Genomic DNA, 27,826 nt, shown 5'->3' with positions numbered 1-27,826 from the left:
ACATGTACATTGAAACACACAGTGAAATGCATCTTTTTGCGTTACTGAGAATGTGCTGGGGGCAGCCCGCAAGTGTCGCCACTCTTCCAGTGCCAACATGGCATGCCCACAGCTCCTAACCTGTACGTTTTTGGAATGGAGGAAACCGTAGCACCTGGAGGAAACCTATGCAGACACAGGGAGAATGTACAAACTCCTTACAGACAGTGGTGGAATTGAACCCAGGTCACAGGTGCTGTAGTAGCATTACACTAACCATTACACTACCGTGCCACTGGCCTGTAGTTGCCAGTTATGTTTTTATACACCCTTTTGAACAAGGGTATTACATTTACCATTTTAAAGTCTTCTAGAATATCACCTGCATTCAGGCAAAGTTGGAAGATTATGGGAAGACCTTCTGCAATCTTCAGCCCCATTTTCCTTAGCAATCTACAATGCATCCCTTCGGGACCTGGTGACATAAGTAGTTTAAGCAAGCTCAATCTTTCTAGTACTTCCTCATTAATTTTCACCACATCGATTATCCCTATTACATCTCATTTATTTGATTTTGTCAGCATCCTCTTTCTTGCTAAAGACTGATACAAAGTTCTCTTTTGATATTCTCTTCAATATTCCAGTTATGATTTCTGCCTCTAAGCAAAGATCACCTTATCCTAATTGGCTACACCCTGCCTACAAGCACCCATTAACAGTTTAGGTTCCTATGAAAGACTAATGCACTGTTTTTATGTTAACCTTTAATGTCTCCTCATACTCTTTATTTGCTCGTTTTAATTTTCTTATTACTTCCTTTCTCAGCTTCAGGTATGCAACCTGGTTCTCGCTGAAATTATTCATCTGATATGTATCATGCACTTTCATTTTCTCTTTCATCATTCTCTCTATCTCCAGGGAGCTCTGGCTTTGGTTCCTTTACCTGTCCCCTTTGTGGAAATGTACCTAATCTGTACCCAAATCATCTGCTCTTTAAAAGTGACCCATTGCTTTGTTAGAGATTTATAACCCAGTATCTAGTTCCACATTATCCAAGCTATGTACCTTCTCATCCCATTGAAGTAACTCATAAGGAACTCAACAGTGTCATAAATTTTGCCACGAATTTTCACCTTTTACTTTCACTCCAGTTCACTTGGACTATCTCTGACACCTCTCTCTCCTTCTTTGATCCTTCCATCTCCATCTCAGGAGATTCCTTATCCACCGACATCTTCTGCAAACCCACTGACGCCCACAGCTAACTCAATTACAGCTCCTCCCACCCTGTCCCTTGCAAAGACACGATCCCTTTTACTCAATATCTCCGCCTCCACCGCATCTGCTGTCATGATGAGGCTTTCCACTCCAGGTCATCCGAGATGTCCAACTTCTTTTCTAACCAGGGCTTCCCCCAGACTGTGGTCGAGAGAGCTCACACCCATATCTCTGCCATTTCCCACACATCTGCTCTCACCCCCACCCCTCCTTCTTGTCCTCACATTTCATCCTACCAACCTACATATCCATCATATCATTATCCACTACTTCTGCCATCTCCAAGGGGACCCCACTACCAAGCATATCTTCCCCTCCTCACCCCTTTCTGCCTTTCACAGGGATCGCTCTCTCTGTGACCCTAGTTCACTCCTCTTCCCCCCACCCCCCACCCCCATTCTGCACCCACCCCAGGAACTTTCCACTGCCACCCCCCCCATAGGTGCAACACCTGCCCCTACACCACCTCCATCGCCTCCATCCAGGGACCCAAGCAGTCCATTCAGGTGAGACAGAGATTCACCTGCGCCTCCCTTAACATCATCTACTGCATTCGGTGCTCCAAGTGTGGCCTCCTCTACATTGGTGAGACCAAACGTAGATTAGGTGTCCATTTCGCAGAACACCTGCACTCTGTCCATAACCGTAATCTGCAGCACCCCATTGCCAGTCACTTCAACTCCCCCTCCCACACTATCACTGATATGTCAATCCTCGGCCTCCTCCACTGCCAGGAGAATTCCAAGCGCAAACTGGAGGAAAAGCACCACATTCTCCGTCTTGGAACCTTGCAGCCTAATGGCATGAACATTGAATTCTCCCACTTCAAGTAATCCCCACCCCCCCTTCCCCACAACCCCCCCCACCATGCTTCTTCTTTTCTTCCCTTTCCTAGCCTAGCTCTCTTTTTTCTATCCCCCCCTTTTTTCTTTTCTCTCCTTACCTTTGACCCATTCCCCAGTGAATCTGCTTTTCCCACCCCTCCCGCACTTGCCTATCACTATCTCTTACCTGCATCTACCTATTACCACCTTGTTCCCACCCCACCTCCCCTCTTTTGTCCACCTATCACTGCACTGCTTTTCCCTCCTATACATTGGGCCTCCCCTTCTCCTATCTTCAGTCCTGAAAAAGGGCCCTCACCTGAAACATTGACCGCCTGCTTTTCCCCATGGATGCTGCCAGGCCTGCTGAGTTTCTCCAGCATCATAGTGTTTTTCATCTAGATTCCAGCATCTGCAGTCCTTTGTTTCTTTTCTGAAGTAACTCATCTTCCAGTTGGAAGTTCTTCCTGACCTTCTCCATTATTAAGCTAAACCTATGATCTAGCTCCCCAAGTACACCTCATTCCCGAGAGCCAGATCCAATGATGTCTCCTTCCTTGTTGAGTTGGAAGCTGATCAAGGAAGTTCTCTTGTACACATTTCAGAAAGTCCTCCCCTTCTTTATCTTTTACTTTAATGTTGTTCCAATTAACTTTGGGGTAATCGAAATCATTGATTATCACCACAGTTACCCATGTCTGTAAGTTCCCCATAAATTTGCCCCTCTATCACTCTCTCATTGTTTGGACCTATATTGCAGTCAAGTGAAAGCACCCTTCTTCTTTCTCATACATAACTAAATGGATTCCACACAAACCTCTCAAGGAAATCCTCTCTCTTCAGAACCTTAAGGCTCGGCTTGTGTGTGCTGGAGTTCAGAAGAAATAGAGGTGACGTGACTGAAACATATACAGTCCTGAAGAGGTCTTGACAGGGATATGGAGAGGATCCTTGTGGGAGAATCTATAACCTGGGGGTCACTAATGTAAAAAAATAATTTAAAATAAGATCAATTTAAGGTAGAGATGAGGCAATTTTTTCTCAAAGAGTCATGAGTTTTTGGAACTCTTCATCAAAGGGCAGTGGAAGAAGTATCTTTGAATATTTTTAAGAGGTAGGTATTGGAATTAGTTTATTATTATCACTTATACTGAGGTACAGTGAAAAACTTGTCTTGCATATGGTTTGTACAGATCAATTCATTACACAGTGCATTGAGGTAGTAGATGGATACTTGATAAGCAAGGGAGTGAAAGGTTACCATCAGTGGATGGGAATGCAGAGTTGACATTACAGTCAGATCAGCCATGATGTTATTGAATGGTGCAGCAGACTCGAGGCTGAATAAACTATTCCTGCTCCTAAATCACATGAATATATATCTCACTAAGTGATACTGCCATCCCATCTCCTTTCTTCCCCTTCCTATCTTTTTGAGCACCTTGCATCCTGGTATATTTAATGCCTATGCCTGTCATAATTTGAGCAATGTTTGAGTTATTGCAACTAAATCATAACCCCAGCTCACCAATCATGTTCACCACACTCTGTGTATTTACAACCATGCATTACAAACCTGTTTTTATATTCCTCATCATCTTTCTTCATCTGCTCTTAACTAATATTCTATTACTTCCTTCTCTGTTCATAACTAATATTCCCATTCCTTCATGCACCTTATTTCTCTCTTTTATTACAACATGTTGGTACCACTATCCTGGCAATATTTTTCCTATCTGAATTATAATTAACATTCTTTTGATGGGTTGGTTTTATTATTAGTGGCTTTAGCAGGGCAGTATTTGCAGTCAACAACAAACCACCTGCACTTACCACTGACTTCTGAAATGCTCAAAACTTAATCCACATAATGCACCAATAGAAAGATAAAGCCAGCACTATGCCTCTGGTATGGCCATGCTCATCAGGGATCCCATAGTGGAGGGTGGTAAGGGGTTGGTGGCAAAACAGTCCCACATATAAAAATGGTGAAGAGAGGGACTCTGACTGCAGGCTAAGCCATAGCTCATGACTATGACAGAACCATCCAAGGCCAAGCATTTCTGAATATTTCAGACATTCAAAAAAATCAAAAATCTTTAAAGCTATTAAAAACTTTCAAAAGCATATAAAATCATTAGTCTTTTTTTAGAAATTGAAAACCAGGAGTACTTAACAGTTAACACTTAAAGCATTAAATAATACTAAAACAATTCTCAATATTTAAATTAACAATCCCTTGCTGCTCATCACAGAATACTCAGTCTCTGACTTGTATCACAGTAACTATGTGGTTGGTCCAGTTAATTTCCTGGTCAATGGTAACTCGACTGCAGAAGGATTTTGATGATGGGACCTCAGCAATGGTATTGGCACTGAAAATTAAGGGTAGGTGGTTGGACTCACTCTTGTTGGAGATGGTCACTGTCTGATGTTTGATTATGAATTCACTACCACACACAAGTTGAGGGTAAATCCACAACTTCCTGTTCAGGAGTCAAATGTGGACTGGAATTAGCAGAATGGTAGCAAACCTCTCACATTAATGTTAGGGTTTTGGCCTTTATATGCCCAAGGTTGCTGACAGTTACATGGGGAAGTCTTGCCAAATTTACTGAAATTTTCGTGCAAATTCCGGCCAACTTCATTCAAATTAACAAATGCAATTGACAATACTTCAATTTAAGTTAGCTGCTAAACCATTACTATTCACCCCATCATCACTCTTACTGAACTGTTGAGCTCAATGACTGCACGTGATTTTATTCAGATAGAGCTGGTTATCAGTGTATATATGAAACCTGTTTTGGATGAAATTACCAATAGGCTGCAAGTCAATGACAAATAAGAGAAGACAGAGGACCAAACTGAGGAGGTTACTTTGTGTGAGGTAGGACACAAAGAGAATTCCTTTAACCCCTTTGTAAATTGTGCCTTTCGATCCTGAGGTGTAGACTGGTAGCATTTCTTCTGCAGGACAATGTAGTATCAGTGTAGAATAGGTGTGCAAGGGTCTGGGGTGGAACATGTACCCCAAACTTTCTAACTCTGAGTCATCTGTGTTAAGTGGGCTAAGACCACCTCAGTGCATGAAGAGATGAACAAAGTAACCAGTAGAAATTAAGAGGGGGCATTTTATATACAGCAAATACTGGTTCGTTTCATTTATTTGAGTGTAATTTTTGGCCGTCTGTGATCACATGGCAGAACCCAGTCAATAGGTTTAAGTCCACCAATGCTGATCGACCCCCTGTCCAACCATAACGCTTCCTGCCTTCCCTGATTGCCTTGAGGTTGGTAGCTAGTGGGCACCACTGTTCGGGGGGGTCTCTCATCATTTGCAGCATTTATCTAAGTTCATGGTGTGTGTGTGCAGTAACGTGGAGCAGAGACTGATCTTTATCCACTATCGCTAGTGAGTATCAGCCTCCGGGTTTTCACACCTGCCACCTTGGTTCAGTTAAAGTCAATGGAAATGATCGTGTGGTAGATGGCATCTGGGAACAAACGGATGCCAAGAACAATGAATGATACGGTAATGAATAACTTCCAAAACAAGGACGAGTGAGAACAGAATTAGAGACCGAAAGTATGGACTCAGGTGATTAAACACTGCTATGTACACGATGATCCCAGGACTGGGAAAAGAAAGTAGAAGTATTTGTTCAGAACGTTCCTCTGAGAGACTAACGAACGTGATGATATTGTACTGTACGATGTTTATGTAAGAGCAGCTTGGAGGGGCCAACTATTCTTTTCTCATTCCATGCTTCTGTTCTGAAAATCAGGCGTGGAGTCACCAGCTTGGCGGATGCACTGAGTGTATGCACAAGTGTCGGGATGGACCTGCTGCAGCCAACGCTACAACGGGACTGGAGCACAAACAATCTGCTGGAGGAACTCAGCGGGTCGAGCAGCATCTCTTGGGGTGGGGGTGGGAGAAATTGTCGACGTTTCGGGTCGAAACCCTACATCAGGACCCCCCATCAGATGCTGACACAGGAGACTGCAGATGCTGGAATCCGGAGCAACAATCTGCTGGAGGAACTCAGCGAGTCGAGCAGTTTGTTGCTCCAGAAACCAGCATCTGCAATCTCTTGTGTCTCAGTTGATGGGACTTCCCGTCCAACTTGCGTGATCTTTGTTATGGTCCTATTTATTGCGTAGAAGAATAGTGGTTATTTAGAATGGCAGTTGGCAAGCGGTACAGGGCTGGCATTCAACAAAGTGCAAGAGCGTAAAAGATTTAAAATCTCGACGACAACATTTCTGAATGGAAAGCAGCTAACCCACGTGTAATAAATGATACGTTCCCCTAAAATGTATATTAACTGCTGACCAATTACTGCACTTAGCTACATTGTTGATGTCAGATAGGCCAATGGAGCTTGATGGCGGGGGTTGCTATTCAACTTTCATAATGCCTGCCTTAACCATTTACTGCACGCTTCCGGGCCATTTGTTCTCGCCGAGCTCCCGGTGACCCTGCAGGTTTGCAACAGCGCAGTGCCAGTGACACCCAAAGGAGATGGGAAGCACCTCCGGCCGATGGGGGGGTTATCGTCAGCCTGTGCTAAATTTCTCGCGTTTAGCCCACGGTGGCATTACATTTTAATGTGCCCACCGCCAAGAGAAGCGCAAAAGTCGAACTGGAGAGGGAGCGACACCGGGGCTGGCTGGGCGAGCGCGGAGTGCCCGTGCAAATGGTGCTGGCGATCCGGTGCCACTATTCCAGCTCCACTTTGCTGAAATTGACGAGAAGACGCCACTTCCTGTCGAACAAAGACATTGCAGTGGGAAATAGAGTCCGCTACCAAATATCTGCAGCAATTCACAGCAACGCCGGCTTCAGAGCATCCAGGGGGGCAGAGAAGGGGAAACCTTTTGTTCTCCTCCTTTAACATGGGACTCTCTGGAAGATCTGCCAGATCTGTTTCTCCTCGATTGGTGCGGATCCTATGCTGAGACTGTGAGTACCTGGGAATGCGATCCATCCATTGTCAAACCACCGTTAATTCACCAATTGCACCTGCAAGTGTTTTCCATCGCTGGGACTGCAACGTTGCATCGTTTGGTTTCTGTTATGTTGGCAGAACATTGAGTGATAATGATTTAATGAAAGAATGGAACATAGTCTGCAAATGCCCTTTTCCTATCACCTTCCACGAAAAGGTTTGCAGTGTTAAAAATAACAATATAAATGATGTAGCGTCTGTGAAATTCAAATGACCTTTTGTGCAGCTTCAGATGTCGATAAATGTATTTGTTAGTGTCATTCCTTCTTTCGAAGTCGACGTAAATTAATAACGCCAGCGTCTAAAAATGTCCCATGTAATCTTGCAGGGAAACAGAAAAGCCAAAGGCTGTTTAAAATCAAAATATTCGTTGACTGTATTAAAACTTTGTCAGCTAACAATCGTGTACAGCAAACACGTTGCGAGCCATCGTTAAAACGTTGTGTTCAGATCAGTCGAGGTGTTGTGAGCAGCGGCACTCAATATCACGATGCGGATCAATCAACAATTCGTCTTTCAAACTGGGTTGTGATTCATGTCAACTCCCACACGGCAATCCATTTCAAACATCCCAGTTATTCCAAAGCAATAGTTGCAAATAAATATCTGCTGTATTAGATACATTTGGAATCGTTAGCATTCCTCTGTTATAACAATCCGCGTGTCTATTTTAGCTTGTTTCGAGGAAACGCGTCTAGAATTGGGGAGCCCAATTGTAAATGCAGTTTCGGCGACGTGACTTGATTGTCAAGTGCCATATTTGCAACAAAACGCCGACTTAAACTTAAACATTCTGCACTTCCTACTGCAGCCCCTGTCCAACACATTCAATGCAAAAGTAAGTGCTGGGTTTGAAGAGGGAGCATGGTACCATCCAATTTACGGAAGACAACCTTACACTATGCCAAGTGCCCAGGCGCCATTCCAATTCCGTACCGCCACCGGGGAGGCCAGGGGCGAAACAGGGCAAAAATGAGGCATTGTTCAAATAACCACGATTTAGCCGCAAGCTCTGTGTGTGTGTGTGTGTGTGTGTGTGTGTGTGTGTGTGTGTGTGTGTGTGTGTGTGTGTGTGTGTGTGTGTGTGTGTGTGTACAATGCAAAGTACTAAGATTAACAAATTATGTTGTTGAGTACCAGAACTGTCCGGTATTGATTCAAAAACACGAGAGCTGGGTAGTTTAAAGAACTAAGTATCCAATCATGGAAGGAGAGAAAGTTTTTTTTCGTTTTTTTTGTTTGAAAAAGAGGAAAATGAAAGGATCATGTAGATTGGTTTATGTAGTTGGCACTGAAACTAATCAATAGAAAATGACATACGGTGTTAATTATAGCATGAATAAAGACATGGGAATACAAAGTGTAATTGGAATTAGGTGGTCTCCAAGAAGAACAAAGGTCACTTTTCAACCCACCATTCTAATATACATACTTTGTGCCACAGATTCTTCACTTCTATTCTAATTTGAGATTTTCTGAAATTGACCCTCATGTGATGAGAGGAAGTTCAACATAAACTGGTACCTTTGTTAAATCCTAAACAACTTGCAGATTCAGGTTTCTCACATTTTTTAAACTTTTCAATATATGCTACTTGGAGCAACTTTATCATTGTAATATTAGTTACATAATGTTGAAGTACCTACCATTTAACACCTAAAATTTACTCCTACTTTCTCATTTCTTCCTTCTCTTGGATTTTCATATTTCCCAATCTCTTGCTTTAATTTTATTTCGCCAATTTTAAATAATACACCAACTTAAACAATCTTACACTCTTTTTTCCTTATTTGTTTTAAATAACTGTGGTTCAGAGACTCTTAAAACCCCTCATAATGTGTAACTCAAGTTGTAGAAAAAAAAATCCTTTTTTTCAGAAAACTATTCTGAAAAACGATGTTGCAGCCAATTAAGGTATGAGACTGCAAAGTTATAGGGAGAGTGCTCAAGTCATGTTTTAAGTCAAACATGGTCACCCAGCTGATATTTTTTGAAGCCCTGAAACAAGTAGACAGTATTGATGACTTTATATTTATTGATTTACAGGATAGGGGTGTCATTGGCATGGCCAGCTTTTATTTCCATCCTTAATTTCCATGAAAAGGCCATGGTGAGCTTTCTTCATGGATTAATGCAGGCAGTTGTGAGGAATAGTTTTTTTTTAAATTGAAGTGAAATGCATGGCTATTTCCCCTTCATCTCTGCACCTCCCCTTAACTCCTAGGAAGCTGCTGTTGCGACATTGTTGCCTTTGACATATTAATAGTCTGGACTTGGATGTACAGGTCAGCTTTTCAGAATTTACAGGTAACATGAAACTCAAATGTAGTAAGTGACAAGGGGGATAGTAATGAATGTCAAAGGGACGTAGGCCGATGGATTGAGGTATCTTTGTGGTAAGGCAGTAACTGCAAAACTAGATGTTGCAACTTTAATTGGATGTAATAATGGAGAAAACTAAGGGTGTACATGCAGAGATCATCAGAGGTGTCAGGAAAATTTGGAATGGCTGTTTAGAAGCCATATGGGACGTTGATTGTTCACAGAAAGCCATAAGAGTTTAAGTACGTATGTATATTTGAGCACCAATTCCCAACCTTTTTAAATGAAAGCACCATGTGCTCACACACAGTGAGCACCCTATAAAAACCTGGTGACATCAACAACTCTTCCTTTTCAATGAGCTGAGGTGATCCCAGGAAATCGTGGGGACTGCTATAAGCCCAATGACTAGGGCAGTTTGTGTGCTAAATATATTCATATTATTACTTTTATATGAACTTTCTCACTCAGTTCAATATTATTAAAGCTTCAAGGACCTCCTGTAAACTTTGCCCCCGACCCCTGGTCAGTACCACATCATTGGAGTATGGTGTAAAGGTCTTGAAGAGGGTGTGAAGGTGAGCCACTGGAAAGTACCACAAATAAGGACATTGAAAGGGGACAAAAGCACCTTACAGCAGAGAGGGCCATAGGGAGATTTGATTTAAGATGATCAAAAACCATGAAGGCAATTTTTGTATCAGTGACAAATGATTGATAAGAAGTGGGTGCAGAGTTAAGGTAAGACAACCAGAGGTATCATGAAGGAAAAAAATCATAGGAAATTACAATACTTTAGATTGCTCAGCCAGAAAGGCTGGCGGAAGTAGATTTACCAACTTTCAAATAGGAATCAAAGAAAAACTTGAAGGGGGAAAATTTGAATGGATGGGGAGAAAGTGTAGGGAAGTCAGAGTCACTTTAAGAGCATTGGCATTTGAGCCAAATTGATCCTCGTACATCACATCGTTATATGTTACCGTGGCACACAAAAGAAAATTTCTTATTGTACAGCTGTCTGTCCCAGAACATTATGTTTGAATGGTCAGGGTATCATTTTGCTTACACCCAGCAGATCTGGCACCTCAACAGTGATACCAATGTTCTGTAATAGATTTGTCCCACCTTTGAATTGCTTCTAATGTGAAAAGCATTGTACATAGAGAAGTGATTAGCTTGATTCTCAATTCCCCTTCCTTTCTTGCTTTCCCACATCTATGCCACGCTTGCAGGAATGGGAAATAGAGAAAAGCAGGGGTCCCTTCACCCAGTGGAGAGTGAAGAAAGATCCAGAAGTGTGATATTGCTCAGTTTTTAAATTGATTTTTATTAGCATGATCAATAACAGGGCAATTAAGCAAGAATAAGAAAGAATGAGTTGTTTTCAAAGCTTCCTAAGCTGTTGAGAGAGGGTAGATATATGAGTAAGGATCCTTCAGGAAATAAATTCATTAACTCCCAATAACATGTATAAGATTGCCACAAACTTGAGAACTAAGGGATAGGGGTTCCAATATATGAGAAGGGAAAGAGTATCCAGTTCAGCTGTAAATATTTTATATGGCAAATGATAAACATAGGAAGATTTCTCAGAAGATGAGAAGGCAGAAAGTATAAAATACCTACCTTCAGAGAGGGGATAACAAGTTGTGTGGATCACTTGTTTAGAGGAGAAGCAGCCAATTAGATTTAAATGTAGGACAATGCACAGAGAAGCAAGTAGCAGTAATTTATCTGTTCATGACAGGCTACCACTGATAGAGGCTGAAAGGGAGAAATATTTCTAAATATCATCAATCATATGCTACAGACCTCAAAACCCGAGCACCTTTACACCTGAATAAACCACAGCATTTCACAGAAACTCTATCAAACAAAATTTTACATCAAACCACATAAAGGCTCATGACCAATGTCCCATTTCCTCACTTTCAACTTGCCAGGTGGTCTCAGAACATAAACCCTCCCATGTAGGCTGAACATCTTATCCATACAGCTTTTGTTATGATGCTTTCCCTATTTTAATTCCCTGTCCTCCACTTTCCCTTCCAAATTAGATGAGATGAGACTTGACTGCATTCTGAACCTTTGTTCATTGATATTTCAGCAATATTGGGCCACACAATGGAGCAGCTAGTAGATCCACCACCTTACAGCATCAGGAACCCAGGTTCAACGCTGACGAGTGGAGTTTGCATGGTTTCCCTGTGACTGCATGGGTTTCCTCCCACACCCCAAAGCTGTGTAGGTTGTTAGCTTAATTGGTCACTGTAAATTTCCCCTGGTGTGCAGATAAATGATAGAATCTGAAGTGAATTTATAAGAATGTGGGAACTAGCATGGATTTACAGTAGATTGACGCAGCATTCAATTTTATATGAGCTCTCAGAATGGTCCCGAAGCTTGCTTGAGCATAGTTGTGATGTATTCATGTTGAAATTTTTCCTATGCCTTCTCAACTTTCAGTCTGTCTCTTTGATTTGTCCTATTATTCTCAAGGTCTTGTCGCAGAATGTTCTCAGTTTTAATGTGCTCCTGGCTAATAACTGTCTATTCAACTTCTGGTTATCCATGTACTTTCCCATAATGAAGTAGTTTGCAGTTGTGTCAATATTCATATCAATGACTTTATTATTAATCTTCACCCTTATTTTGATTTTTTTTTCTTTTTATCATCATTTGTGGTGATATATGCAACTTAAACTAAGCTTGTCTCTTCATTGATACATAAATCTTCCTTTTGCGTTTTTTTTCTAACTTTGAGATGAAGGCTGACTGCCACTGTTTAGCATACAGCAGCTTTGTGTGATTATTTTCTCAACTGAAACGTCAGGCAGCTCTGAATCAGCACACTTGGACAAACCGAATGGCTCGATTCTTGGTTCCCCTTCCTTACTTGCTTTCCCACATCTATGCCTAACATGCAGGAATGAGAAACAGAGAGTAAAGAGAGTTCACTTCACCAAATGGAGAGTCAAGAAAGATCCAGAAGTGTGATGTTGCTCCATTTTTTAATTGATTTTCATTGGCATTGTGTTCTGAGACTTCCTGGCCAGTTGAATGTGAAGACATGGGACAGTGAGATAGCGGTCTTTGGTCATTAGCCTTTGTGTGGTTTGATGTAAAATTTTGTCTGATAAAGTTTCTGTGAAAATGCTGTGGGTTATTCAGGTATAAAGGTACTCAGGTATTTTGTTATTGCTGTAGCATATGATTGATGATAATTAGAAATATTTCTCCCTTTCAGTCTCCTTCAGTGGTAGCTTGTCATAGCAATGGCAGTAGGGTTTTCCAACAGACCAGCTTTTTGTGCTACTTTGGCTTATATGACCCAGGGTTTAGGCTAGGATTCCTGCCCTCACTGCTGCTATTTGTCCATATGTCACATTTACACATATGTTTTGTTCCGGTGAAATCACTTTTCAATTTTAGAGACAATTTTGCTGGATATAGCTATCTGATATTGCTATCTTGCATGCCCATTTGGCTGTTCAATCTTGGGTGTTAAATAACTTGGACTTATTAGTTCACGGCAAAATTATATCTCTGTTCATGATACAGAAATGCACCAGAATTACAGATCCAAAGTTACAAATGTTAGCAGATCTCTTATAGCAACCTTACGAGTTTTCCAATCTGAACTCTGGTTTTAGCTTCTAAACTTTTAACCTTCCACAATCTCAGATGGCACAGAGTTGAAATAATTTTGTAACGTCTCTACTAATTTATTAAATGGGACATTAATTGTCCTACAAGTAAGTTTGCTAACGCTGGATAAATTGGATAACATTGACTATGAATATTTGTTGCTTATGAAACGTGAATTGTATCTGCACTCAATTTTGCAGGCACTTTCATTATTTCCCTCACATTCTGCACCTTAGATTTGTCACAATTAATTGATGAACCCTACTAATGCAGTCATGTCGTCACTCAATGCCTTCAGTGACTTTGTCAGACTTATTGACTATGATTCTTCACCATCCTTACCACCAGCATGAGATCATATCTTCAGTGATCTCTAACAAACTCCATTCCAAAATATTCAAATGTGAGACATGAAACTAAGTTTACATTTGCGTGCGTGCGTGCATGCGTGCGTGTGTATGTGAAGTGATCTTTATAGATTGTCCCTCTGGAAGTTCTACAAATCATTGTTGCAACCCAGAAAGTAACTGGTCCCAAAAAGAGTTAACTGTCGTAAAGTAGCAACCACTCTTCACAGCCAATGCTACATATACTGCATCCATCAAGAGAGATTTTAAGGAGCATCTAGAAGGAGGGAAGAGAGATAACAAGGCAGAAGGTTTTACAGAGGGAATTTCTGTCCTTGAGGTCTTATAATAGGCAAGAGGACAGAAATAGGATAAACTCAGATAACTCTAAAGGGGTAGTACACACAATGCTGGAAGAACTCAGCAGATAGGGCAGCATCTATGGAGGGTAATCGACAGTCGATGTTTCAGATTGAGACCCTTCATCATAGAGTCCTGATGAAGCGTCTCGATCCGAAACGTCGACTGTCCATTTCCTTCCAGAGATGCTGCCCTATCTGCTGAGTTCCTCCAGCATTTTGTGTGTTGCTCCAGATTTCCAGCATCTGTAGTCTTTCTTGTATCTCTTAAGGATGGGATAAAAGTAAAAGAGAGACAAAGCCATGGAATGATACAAAAATAAAAGGACAAGCATTTCAAAATTGAGGCATTGCTAAATAAGTTGTTGATGTTTCTCAAGAAATACCAGGGAGATGGTGTGAGTTAGGACATATATAGTGGTTTTTAGGATGATTTCAAGTTTATGAAGGGTTGAATCAGGAAGCCGACCAGAAATATATTACAGCTATCGAACCTAGAGATAACAAAGGCATGGATGACGGTTTCAGCATTAACTAAACTAACATGGGGCCAGTGGGGGTGGGGGGCGGTGGTAGAGGAATATTCCAGAAGTGGAAATAGGCATTCTTAAAGATGGCATGGGCATGTGGCTGGAAGTTCATCCTCTGGTCAAATATGTCATTAAGGTTGTTAATAGTCTGTTCAATCTCAGAGTTTCCAGGGAGATGTCAGTTTCTGGCAGGGACTAAAAACAATGTCTTGGTCTTCACAACATTTATTTGAAGGAAATATCTGGGCATCTGGTGCTGGCTGTCAGAGAAGCAGTCTGCTCAGTGATGTGGGGGTGAGGTAGAGCTGACAGTAACTATTACAGCTCTCAACAGAACCTTTTACTCATTAGATTACAACCTGTAGGCAATATATAAATCAATGATGAGACCCAACCTAGAATACGACTTGCATTTCAGGTCATCCTGGTTTAAAAATTTTACAGAGAAAAATGGCAGAACGTTCAGTCTCAAGTGTGTTAATCTGAAATATGGGCTCAAGTGATTTATGTGATTTAATTGGAGAAAAGATTAAAAGATGCAGTTCTTCAAAATAATGAAAGATACAGATAATGTTATGGTAAGTTAGTTAAGTTAATAATATGCATGAGATAGCACACCACATTTGCAGAACTTGCAAGGCTAAAGCAAAATTAACATTTTCTCACCTACTTAGGCAGAAATTGCCTCACTGATTTGATGGAGTTTTTTGAGGAGGTAACCAAGAAGATTGATGAAGGCAGGGTGATAGAGGTTGTCCATATGGACTCTAGTAAGGCATTTGACAAGGTCTCACAGGGTAGCTTGGTCCAGAAGGTTAAGGCACATGAGATCCAAGGTGACCTGGCTAATTGGATCCCATATTGGCTCAGTGATGGAGGCAGAGGATATGGTGGAAGGATGTTTTTCTGATTGGAAGTCTGTGCCACAGAGATCGGTGCTGGGACCCTTGTTGCTTGTGATATATCTGAACAACTTGGATGTGAATGTAGGAGGTATGATTAGTAAGTTTGCAGATGACACAAAAGTTGGTGTGTATAGTGAGGAAGGTTGCCTAAATTGAGCAGAGCATTGGCAGATGAAATTTAATCCCAATGCATTTTGGAAAGTCAAAGAGGGGTGGGGCATATAGTAAATAGTAAGGCACTAGGGAATGTTGATGAATAGTGGGATCTTAGGGTTCAAGTCCTTAGTTCACTGAAAGTAGCAACACAGGTAGATAGGGTGGTGAAGAAGGCATATATCACACTTGCCTTCTTAGGTCAGGGCATAGAATATAAAAGTTGGGACATTATTTTGCAACTTTACGAAACACTGGTTAGACCACACGGAGTATTGTGTGCAGTTCTGGTCATCACACTATGGGAAGGATGTGGTTATGCTGGAGAAAGTGCACAAGAGATTCACCAGGATATTGCCTGGATTGGAGAGTTTTAGTCATGGAGAGAGATTGCATCTGTTCTCAAGATGAGGCTTTCTATTTCATGACATCTGAAATGTCCTTTTTTAGGAAACATGTCTTCCCCTCTACTCTGGTTGATGGAGCCCTCACTTGCATTTCCTCCATTACCTGTACGTCTTCTCTCACCCCGCCTCCTGCCAGATAGAACAAATATAGAGTTCCCTTGGTCCTCACCTTTCATCCTACCAGCCTCCGCATCCAGCACGTCGTCCTTTGTCATTTCTGCCAGATGCAACGGGATTCCACCACCAGTCACAATTTCCCCTCCCCATTCCCTTTCTGTTTTCTGCAGGGACGACTCTCTCCATGACTCCCTGGTTCACTCATCCCTATCCAGCTGACGCTTTTTGTCCCCTGGCACTTTCACCACAACCACTGAAGGTGCAACATCTGTCCCTATACCACCTCCTTCATCACCTTCCAGGGACCCAAACAACCCTTCCAGGTGGGGCAAAGATTCACACCTCTTCCAACCTCGTCTACTGCATTTGATGCTCTCGGTGTGGCCTCCTCTATATCAGCGAGACCAAGCATAGATTCAGTGGCTGTTTTGCAGGCCTGCACTCTGTCTGCAATGGCCATTCTGAGCTCCTGGTTACATGCCATTTCAACTTCTCTTCCCATTCCCACACTGACCTGTCAGGCCAGGGTGAGGCCAAACACAAACTAGAGGAACAACACCTCATATTCTGCCTGGGTAGTCTACAACCCAATGGCATAAACACTGAATTTTCCAATTTCATGTAACTCTTACCCCTTGTGTTCTTTTTTCTTTCCTTCTGATCCACCCAGGTTCTCCCTCACCGCCCCCCACCCTTTTCCAAATCTCCCTCGAACCCCCTCCTACCCAGTTTCATTCCCTTCCCCCACCTGGTTCTCTCTATCAATCACCCTTCCCTTATCTTGTTCCACTTATCATCTTCCAGTCCTACCTCCACCTTCCCCTCTCCCAACCTGGCTCCATCTGCCCCCTTTCTTCCTCTCTTCTTATCTGCTTCTACCTATCACGCACCAGCCGCTGTGTCCCAACTCCACCTCTCCCCCATCTAGTTTCATCTGCCCATAATCCTGCTCCTCACCTGGCTCTACCTATTACCTGTCAATCCCTGCCTCACATCCCCACCTCCCCACCCCACCCCCATTTCATTTCCCTTCTACATCCTCAGTCCTGATGCAGGGTCTTGACCTGAAACGGCAATCATCCCTTTGCCTCCACAGATGTTGCCTGACCTGCTGAGTTTCTCCAGCAGATTTTTGGTTGAGTTGGATTTGTTTTCCCTGGAGCAAAGGAGGCTGACAGGTAACCTGATAGAGGTATATAAAATTATAAGGGGCATAGATAGAATAGATAATCAGAATCTTTTTCCCATGGTATAGGTATCAAAAACAAGAGGACATGCATTTAAGGTGAGAGGACAGAGGTTAAAGAAGATTTGAGGGTAAAGTGTTTTTTTTATGTAGAGAGTGGTTGATCTCTGAACTCATTGCCAGAGGAGGAAATACAATCATTACATTTAATAAACAGTTAGACAGGCACTTAACGCATAGAAGGATACAGACTAGTGCGGGAAAATGGATTTGTGTAGATGAGCAAATGTTGGCATGGATATGATGGGCCAAAGGGCCCATTTTTCTGCTGTACAAATCTATGACTCTCTGGCTCTTGTAATCTCCAGAGAAATTAGTTGACAAGCTCAAATGACACATTAACATAATGCATAGTGAATTTTGATTATAAATTGGATTGGGTTCTAGAAATATTAATGGTGCTGTTTAGCTTGCAGAAGTATGGTGGAAGATAGTCAGTGTTTAGGACAAATGATGCCAAGGGAAGCAATCTTGATATGTTTTTCTTCCCAGATCTTGCTTTCCCAATCCTAAACATTCATTCCCTCCCCTGCCAATGCATCATGCCTGCTGTGTACACCTCTACTGCCCAGGTGCAATTACTCACCCAGGCTACTCTAGTAGCATCTTCCCAACCCATGAACTTTGTCCCCAAGTAGGGAAAAGGCCACAGGTGGATGAGAAAACCATCACCTTTGGAGTTCCCTCCAACTCGCACAGCTTCCTGACTTGGAAGTATAGAGCTGATCCTTCATTGTCACTGGGTCTAAATCCTGGAACTTCCCTACATAACACTGGGATTTCCTTCACCAGAAAGACTGCAGCTCTTTAAGAAGGCAGCTCACCAGTACTTCTCAAGGGAAATTAAGGATGAACAATAAATGCTAACATTGCCAGCAATGCCAAGATCCCAAAAATGTTTTTTTAATATATTGAGTATTTGAATAAACATGAGTTATTTTTGATTCTTCAGATTCATCAAAAAATTGAAGTTAAAACCAATAATTTGGCTTTAAATGTTAATTCCCAACAGTATTCAAGAATTCATTTGCATTTCACAATCCTACGTTTTGAATTTAAAAATTAATATTTTAATTAAAAATCAAAGAAGTTTTGTTAGAAAATGTTTCCGAACACTGGAAAAAGTCCAAAATAATACAGATGTCAGATCAATTTTTAATCTGTTGGGGAGGAAAGGCATCACAATGAGAGGTTAATGATGTTCTAATCCAGTGACTGCCTTGACAAAAACTCTCTTTTCATGATTTCTGAAACAAGGCTGTGTAGAAAATAAGAATCCCGCCACTGAGAAATTGGCTTTCATCCAAAGTAACAAAAGCTGCAGGCACAGGGGGTACGAGCACTTCAAAAATGGCTTATGAATAACCAAGAAACTAAGAAAAAAATAAAAATTGAAGGAACACATGCCAACTGAAAGAGCATAATCCAATCCCTGTCTTTCCATCTTTATATTTGTGACCGAAACATGGAATAATGTTATTTATCTCCATAGGATTCTGACATTCTGCAGTTAATGTAACTATGATTTCATCAAAGGACATTTTGATAAAACTTTTTTTTTAAAAATGGGTTGTCTGATATCGCTGATACTGTTTTACAGTGGCTTCATTTTCTGTCAAATAATTGGACATAATAGTTTGATATTCAGATAGATCTGATTCACAGGGTGCTAAATATTTGTTAACTAAACTAAGAAGGAGGATTTACTCTTCAAAGTTCTACTAAAGAGGAGTGGATTGTGTCAGGGGGTAGGGGTGAAAGGGTTTACAGTGGGGTTGGGGGTGGAAGGGAGGAATTGGCATTAGAGCTTTTGTTTTAAAGTCCGTCATTATTACAGATAGTTGAAGTAAGTGAGTTTAAAGGTTTATGTTCAAGTCAAATTCAAGACCACAGCTGATTTTCTGCATAGATTTTTTTTACTTCAGTAAGAGTAACACAGAGTTTACATAGAATGCATGGTGCAAAAACAGTCCATCCTGCCCTTCCTGTCCATGCTGATGTTTATATTCTCCTTGAACCTCCTCCTGTCTTTGCTCATCTAAATCTTTCAGCACAAGTCTCTCTTTGTTCTCTCTCAGAAGCATGTCCAGTTTCCGTTTCTATGCACCTTGACTATGCCTCAGCCACTGCCTGTGGTAACAAGTTCCACATTCTCATCACTCTCTGGGTAAAGGAGTTTCTTCTGAACTCTCTTTTTGACTTTCTGGTGACTATTTTGTTTTGAAGGCCTCTGGTTACGCTCTTTCCCACAAGTGGAAACATTCTGTCTACATGCACTATCATAATTTTCACTATGATAATGATTGCTATTAGTATGTACGAGCTGTCCAGCTGTTACAGATGAGGGACCCTTCATCAGACCTAAGTAACAGAGAAATGAGTTAGTCTAGGTAGAAGCAAAATTAGTTTTTTGATTTTTTTGATTTTCATTTAGTATGGGAAAAATCTGGGTTTGGCTGCCAGTGTGAGTTGTACTGATTTCTGCACATTCCAGTTTATTTAAATTGATGCATTTTCTATTTCACATTTTTTTAAATATTCTTAAAAATGTATAACCTCTAAGTTATTGTCCAGGTCAAGCTGTCATCAAGCTATTCCAGTACAGTTGCGACACTGGCATCAATCCAACAATGTGGAAAACTGGCCAGGTATATGCTATTCACAAAATGCTGGACAAATGCAATCCAGCAAACTGTCATCAATCAGTCTATCGGAAATATCAATAACATGATGGAAGGTGACAACAAAAGAGCTGTCAAGTGCCACCTATTTACCAATAACCTGCTCACCAGTGCCAAGTCTGGGTTTATCCAAGACCAATCAGCTCCTGACATCACCACAGCCTTGGTCCAAACATGGGCCAAAGAGGTGAATCCTTGACATGAAGTGTGAGTGACTGCCCTTGGCATCAAGGCGGTGTTTGACTGAGTGTGGCACCAAGCTGCCCTGGTAAAACTGAAGTCAATGGGCAGCAAAGGGAAAACACTCCAATGGACGGAGCCTTACCTAGCACAAAAAGAGATCATTATGGTTTTGGAAGATCAATCATCCCAGCTCCAGGACTTCATTATGTGAGTTTTTTAGGATAATATTTTGGGCCCAGTCATCCTCAGGTGCTTGATCAATAATTTTCCTTCCATCAAAAGGTTAGGAGGATGTTTACTGGTGACTGCACAATACACAATTCCATTTGCAACTACTCAGCAAATGAAGAAGTCCATGCCTGCATGCGGCAGGACCTGGATGATGTTCAGGCATGGGCTGATAATTGTCAGGCACTATTGGGGCCACAAAAGTGCCAACCAATGAACAACACCAACAAGAGAATCAAACAACCTACATAGAATATGGAACAAAGAACAGTACAGCTGAGAAACAGGCCCTTCGGCCCACAATGTCTGTGCTGACCATGATGCCAAATTAAACTAATCCCATCTGCCTGCATATGATCTATATGCTCCATTCCCTGCATGTTTATGTGCCTGTCTGCTTGCCTCTTAAACATCACTATCATATCTGCTTCCTCCAATCCCCCTCCTCCCCAATGCACCCACCAGCAGTACCTTCCAGGCACGTACCATTCTCTACGTAAAAAGACTTGCCTCGCACATCTCCTTTAAACTTTCTGCCTCTCACCGTCAAACTATGCCCTCTCATGTTTGATATTTCTACCCTCAGAAAAAGATTCTATCTACCCTAACTATGCCTCTCATAATTTTACATACTTCTGTCTGGTCACCCCAGAGACGCTCCAGAGAAAAAAAATCCAAGTTGCTCCAACCTCTCTATATGGCTAATAATCTCTAATCCAGGCAATATCCTGATGAACCTCTTCTGCACCCTCTCCATAGCCTCCATCTTGGTAATTAGACTGCACACAATATTCCAGCATGACTTCCTGACTTTTATAGTCAATGCCCCAACCAATAAAGGTAAGCGCGCCATACATCTTCTTTACCACCCTATCTACTTGTGTTGCCATTTTTGGGGAGCTATGGACTTGCACCCCAAGATCCCTCTGTACATCAATGCTCCCAAGGGCCTTGGCATTTACTGTATACTTTCCTCTTACATTTAACCTCCCAAAGTGCAACACTTCACACTTGTCCAGATTAAACTTCATTTGCCATTTCTCAGCCTATATCTCTAACTGATCTGTATCCTGCTGTATCCTTTAACAACCTTCTTCACTATTCACAACTCCACCAATTTTTGTGCAATGTACAACCTGACAAATCAGCTCATCTATATTTTCATCCAAATCATCACAAACAGAGCTCCCAGTAGTGATCCCTGCATAACAGCACTAGTCACAGATTTCCAGTGAAACACCTCTCTACCACTACCCCCTGTCTTCTATGATCAAGCTAATTTTGAATCCAATCTACCAAGTCACTGTAGATTCCATGCATCATAATTTGCTGAATCACCGTACAATGAAGGACCTTGTGAAATATATTACTAAAATTCACGTAGGCAACATCCACTGCCTTGCCCTTATCAATCATCTTTATCACCTCCTCAAAAAGCTCAGTCAAATTCTTAAGACCTGACCTGCCCCGGAAAAAGCCATGGTGACTGTCCCTAATATGCCCATGCTTTTCCATATGTGAGTAAATCCTATCCCTAAGAATCCTCTCCAAATGCTTCCCTACCAATAATGTAAGGCTCACCAGCCTATAATTTGCTGTATTATTCATATTGCCCTTCTTAAACAAAGGAACAACACTGGCTACTCTCTAGGAGCTTGTCTGTGGCTAAAAAGAATACAAAAATCCCTGACAAGGCCCCAGCAATCTCCTCTCCTGCCTCTCTCAATGACCTGGGATAGATCCCATCAGGTCCAGCATAATGTTCTTCAAGAGACCCAACACCTCCTCCTATTAGATAACATCATGCCTTGGCATACTCCACACTATTCTCACTGTCCTCCAAGTCGATTTCCTTGGTGAATAACAATGCAAAGTACTCATTCAGTAACTCTTCCATTTCCTCTGGCTCCAGGCATAAATTTGTCCTTGAGTGGTCTTACTTTCTCCCTAGCTACCTTCTTATTTTTAATGTATGTATAAAATGCCTTGGGATTTTCCTTAATCCTACTTGCCAAGGACATTTCATGTCCTCTTTTTGCCTTCCTAATTTCTTGTTTGAGTTCTTTCCTGATTTCTTTATATTTCTTAAGGGCCCTGATTTCAGCTTCCTAAACCTTACATATGCTTCCTTTTTTCTTTTTTGACAACATCTCTCATCATCCAAGGTTCCCAAACCTTGATATCGTAGTTCTTCCTTCCTCATTGGAACATGCTGGTCCTGAATTCTGTCAGCTAGACTTAAAACAGCTCCCACATGTCAGGTGTAGACTTAGCCAAGAAGAGCTGCTCCCAATCTACCCTTCCCAGCTCCTGCCTAATGATGTTGTAATTAACCTTCCCCCAATTTAGCACTGTTCCCCAAAGTCCAGATTTATCCTTATGTTAAAACTTAAGGAGTTGTGCTCACTGTTCCCAAAATGCCCTCCAACTATCTTTAGCATTTAATGGCATCACCATTGCCAAGTCCCCAACATCAACATCCTAAGGGTAGCCATTGACTGGAAACTCATTGGTACCAGTCACACAAATACAGTGGCTACAAGAGCAGGCCAGAGGCTGCGTATCCTGCAGTCGATGAGTCATCTCCCGACACCCCAAAGCCTTTCCCCCATTTACAAGACACAAGTCAGGAGTGTGATGGAATACTTTTCACTTGCCTCGATGGCAACAACTCTCAAGAGGTTCAACACTATCCAAAGCTGCCCACTTAATTAGTATCCCATCCACTCCCTAAACATTCATTCCCTCCACCATCAATGCTCAGTTGCTGCTGTGTGAACCATGTATAAGATGTACTTCACTTGCCTGGGCTATTCCAACAATACCTCCTATATCCACCACCTCTACAACTGATGAGGACAAAGGCTGCAAGAACACAGAACACCACCACTCAAAGATCCCCACTAAGTTGCACACTATTCTCACTGGAACTATATTGCCAGTTCTTTTTATTTAACTATATTACTAGTAACTGGGTATAAATCCTGAAGCTCTCTCCCCAACAGCACCTTGAGTTAACCTCACCAGAAGGACTATAGTGGTTCTAAAAGACAGCTCACCACCAAATTCTCAAGGGCAATGAGGGATAAATGCTGACCTTGTCAGTTTTATTACTATATGATAAACATCGAGTTTTGCATCAAGTATAAGACAAAATCATGTATCTAAATTTAATTATCTTTTGAGAGTTTAAGTATAAAATTCAGTCATAAGGAAAATGCATTAACAATAAAACATTTATAAACATTTTTTAAATTTTTCAAAGATAACATGCCAAAGATCTCCTGCCCCTCCTTCCAAAGTATTCAGAGTCCTTACTGATTAATTATTACAGGTAGTGAACAAGCCCAGAAGTGCATGGGGAAGAGCAGGGAGATGGTTGGTAGGTAGGTGGATGGTGGGAAATGCTAGGGAGGTGGTTGGGGGTGTTGATGAAGGAGGGCTGGAGGGAAGCAGGAGACCTTTCAGCCTGGGAGATAATGAAAGCTTGAAGGACACATGACTTGGAGTGCACCAGGAGTCTCTATTGCTCCATTAAACTTTATAGCTCAATGGGAATTCAGGGTCAGTTCCCGAGAATTCTAGATATTGCATCTAAGGGTGGACTAGAGTAGAAGTGGAACAGAAGCCTGGTCACTGAGAGAAAGCTCTGAATTCAAAAAATTTAAGAAAAAGCTATGACCTTGTTTAGGCCACATTCTGTGTCTGAAATGGGACGAGAGTTCCCTATTACCACATAATGTTTCCAAGCCTGTTTGAAATTCACCCAACACCTCACTGGCTTCAATAATTTTCAAGCATCTCTGGAATAATCCTTAAACAGGTGTATGCAAATGAGACACTTTGAAGTCCAGCATTTTCTGTTTTTATTTCAGACTTCCAGCATCTGCAGCAAAACAAAAACAAATTGTCAGAGGAATTCATTGGGTCAGGCAGTACCTGTAGAAGCAGAGGGTCTTGAACCAAAACGTCGACCATGCTTCTGCCTCCATAGATGCTCCCTATCCTCCAGCAATATGGTTTTTTGCTCCAGATTCCAGCACCTGCAGTCTCTAGTGTTTCCAGCATCTGTAGTACTTTTTTCTGATTTTTTCCCCTATATTCTGCATTGTACAACCACAGGCTAATCTTTTGTAATTATCCAATGTCAGGAGCAGTAGTCTTGAAAGGGATTTAAGATAGATGTCTTTATTAGTCACATGTACATCAAAACACACAGTGAAATGCATCTTTGCGTTGAGTGTTCTGGAGGCAGCCCACAAGTGCCGCCACACTTCTGGTGCCAACATAGCATGCCCACAACTTCCTAGCCCATGTGTCTTTGGAATGTGGGAGGAAACCCATGCAGTCACGGGGAGAACGTACAAACTCCTTACAGACAGTGGCAGGAATTGAACCCAGGTCGCTGGCACTGTAATAGCGTTGCAGTAACCGCTACAGTACCTTGCCTTCAGGAGCTTGCTGTAGGTAGGTAAGTAAATGATATTTCATTTAACCTTAATGTGCAACCAAGAAGATGATGAATGCAGTACCTGAGACCATAGTAATGCTGTAGGCCACTATTGATAATCAAGAGCACTGTTCTCCCAGGGAGAAGGACATTTATCTGGCAAATGAGCGGGATTGATTTTCCAGGATTCATGTCAATGATAGCGATTTGGATTTGATATCTTGGTGCAGGGTATGGAAGACCACGTAACTGCCTATGAAGTCTGCTAAAGTTAGTATACCATGGGTGCAAGGTATTTTTGTAAAGGTCTTATCTGAATCTAGAATACACTGCCTAAGTTTGTGGTGGAGGTTTACTCTCACAATGTTTAAGAAATATCTAGACGAGCACTTGAATTGGCAAAACAGAGAAAAGTTAAGAACCAAATGCCTTTGAATGCGATTGGTGTAGATATGTGCTTGATGGTCAGCATGGATCTAATGGTCCAAAGGGCCTGTGCCTGAGCTTTTCGACTCTAGGAGTCTATGACTGTGCTCTGCAGACTCTTCCTGGGACACTGAAACAAACACCATCTGCTTCTAGAAGATAATCAACCTGGTGTAAGGCTCCCTCTGGTCTGTTTGAAACTTGCTGGTCTTCCAGTGCAAAAAGTCATCTGCAACCAAATGTTGCAAATATGCCAGGACTACCTGCTGAGGCTTCAGGTCAAAGACGGGCAATTTATTATTGCCTGTTTTCTAATATCATGCAGTCAAGTCACATTGCACTGTTGTAAGTTATTAATGAATTCCTAAGTCAGTTTATTCATTTTATTTCACCTTCAGGCTACTTTGTAAGTGCATTGCAATGATAAGTACATGTACATAACTCTCATTGTTTTATCTGATCATCTGCTTTATTCAGTGCTCTCACCCATTTACCTTGAAAGACAAAAGCAACAGGTGCAAGAGAACACCACCTGCAATGAATTTCATGTCTGATAGGGAAGAGGATTCAGGGGAAAAAAAGATGTTTTTCACAGTTTAACTTCCCTCATGCCACAGTAGAAAGCTACCTACTGGCACTGGAAAGCTTAGGTCACTTTTGCTGCAGACCTGTACGGCCTGGTTAGATGTTTCCAGCATCTGGTCTTATCTCTTCCTCATTCTTTATCTACATATGGCTCACCTTTTATTACAGCAACATTAGCAATTAATTGTAAACAAGACCAGAATAGTTGCAGATGCAAATAGTTACAAACAGGGCTTCTTGGATCCAAGCATAGAGCCCCAGTAAATTGTAGTGATGGGGACAAGAAGTTAAAGAGGAACATTGGATTAACTAGGTGGGTAAGAACTTTTGCAAAAATAAAATCAATGTGGGCAAGTGCGCAGCCAGCAACTTTGGATCCAAGAAGAAAAATTGGAATATTTTCGTAATGGCAAGATGTGTGGAAAAGTGAATGGATTTTAGCGCTTTGATCCATAAATTCCCCCAAAACATAAAGTTACAAAAAATGATCAAAATGATGTTGGGCTTTCTTTTTAAGTGAGCAAGTGATGTTCAGTTGTTTAGTTCAATTCTCCCGTCACTATCCTGAACCTATCTTTTCTTCAACTGCTGCTTCTATGTTTTCTTAAGTCTCTTTGCCTCTCATTTTGGTTTAAATGTAACTTGCCTCCTATACATATCATTATAAATCCTGAATTATTCCCAGCTACTTATGAAGACAGCATTATTTTGCATTGCTTACATTTTGACAATAACCACCCAATTACCTCCTTTCCCTATCCTTTTGGGATTGCATTTTCCCAAAATTATGGAAGTCTAACAAAGGGCAATATTATTTGCTTTTTTGTCTATTGACCAGTTATGTTGTGTTTAAACATCCTGCCATTTACCCCAACATAGATCATCACCACGAACCCCACTCTGCCATCCATTTTCCTGAATAAAGAATCTCCAGTGACCATATTCTCTGTGGTGTGAGGATTGATGGAGTTCTACTCATACAGGAAAGTGGAAAATATTATCTTATACTCCTGAATTGTGCCTTGTAAATGTTGAAAAGACTTGAGGGTGTCAAGGGGTGAGTCACACTGCTTCTGTCACTTTGCTGATAAATGAGAGTGGATTGATTGAGTGTTAATCAGTCAGATTGGATTTATCCAGGTTTTTGTTAACTGGACATACCTGAGCAAATTTCCACATTGTTGAATAGATGCCTAGGTGTTGAAAGTGTGTTAGTACAGCTTGGCTAGAAGTGAGATAAGTTTTAGATCACAGGTCTTCAGTGCTAGAGTCAGGATGTTGTTTTATCTCATAGTCTTTGTTTTATTCAGTGCTCTCCCCCATTTCTTGATATCAGTGTGATCACAGGACCATTCTAGCAGGAGAAGGAGCGAGGGGCTCAGGAGAGCGCTGATTGCTGGGAAGGAGCTGAGGTGTGTGTGCAGGGACAAATATAAGGAGGGGTAACTGAAGCAGAGTGGCTAGTGTGTGAGTGGCTCAGGGTAGGAGTGGAGCCCTGAGCCTTGAGCCCGTTAATTAACTTAGGAGTAGGTAATGAAGGCAGCAGTAAGGGCAGTCAAGTGCTCTGTCTGCAATATGTGGGAAGTCATGGACAGCATACTTCTCCCTGATGACTACACCTGTAAAAGTGCATCCAGCTGCAGCTCCTGACAAACTGAGTTAGGGAACTGGAGCTGGATGAACTTTGGAGCATTTGTGAGGCAGAAATAGACAGGTGTTTCAGGGAGATAGTCACCTCTAAAAGTCATGAAGCAGGTAGCTGGGTGAATGTCAGGATAGGGAAGGTGTATAGACAGAAAGAGCAGATCACCCCTGTGGCTGTTCCCATCAACAATAAGTATACTGTTTTGGATACTTGGTGGGGATAACCTACCAGGGACAAGTTGTAGTGGTTGTGTCTCTGGCACTGAGACTGGACCCTCAGCTCAGAAAGGAAGGAGGGAAAAGAGGAAAGCAGTAATGATAGGGGATTTGATAGTTGGGGGGGGGGGGACAGAAGAGGTTTTGTCGAAGAGATCGAGAATCCTGGATGGTCTGTTGCCTCCCTGGTGCCAAGGTCTGCGATATCCTGGATCGAGTTCTTGGTATTCTCAGGTGGGAGGGTGAGCAGCCAGATGTCATGGTCCATGTATGGACCAATGAT

The 27,826-nt window shown here is 41.8% G+C and overlaps 1 protein-coding gene across 1 annotated transcript in view; it reads left to right on the top strand.

Moving 5' to 3' along the window:
- The first annotated feature begins 6,060 nt into the window (after positions 1–6,060).
- LOC127575352 (4-galactosyl-N-acetylglucosaminide 3-alpha-L-fucosyltransferase 9-like) overlaps positions 6,061–27,826 on the top strand; it is a 48,211-nt gene continuing 26,445 nt past the window's right edge. Inside the window, exon 1 of the mRNA XM_052025167.1 lies at positions 6,061–7,050. The gene's annotated coding sequence lies outside the window, so the exon portion shown is untranslated. The remainder of the gene's footprint in view (positions 7,051–27,826) is intronic.

The sequence above is a fragment of the Pristis pectinata genome, chromosome 10, assembly GCF_009764475.1.
Source record: "Pristis pectinata isolate sPriPec2 chromosome 10, sPriPec2.1.pri, whole genome shotgun sequence".
Classification (NCBI taxonomy): domain Eukaryota; kingdom Metazoa; phylum Chordata; class Chondrichthyes; order Rhinopristiformes; family Pristidae; genus Pristis; species Pristis pectinata.
Note: the sequence above shows the minus strand (reverse complement) of the source record. Positions and strands in the feature narration are given on the sequence as shown.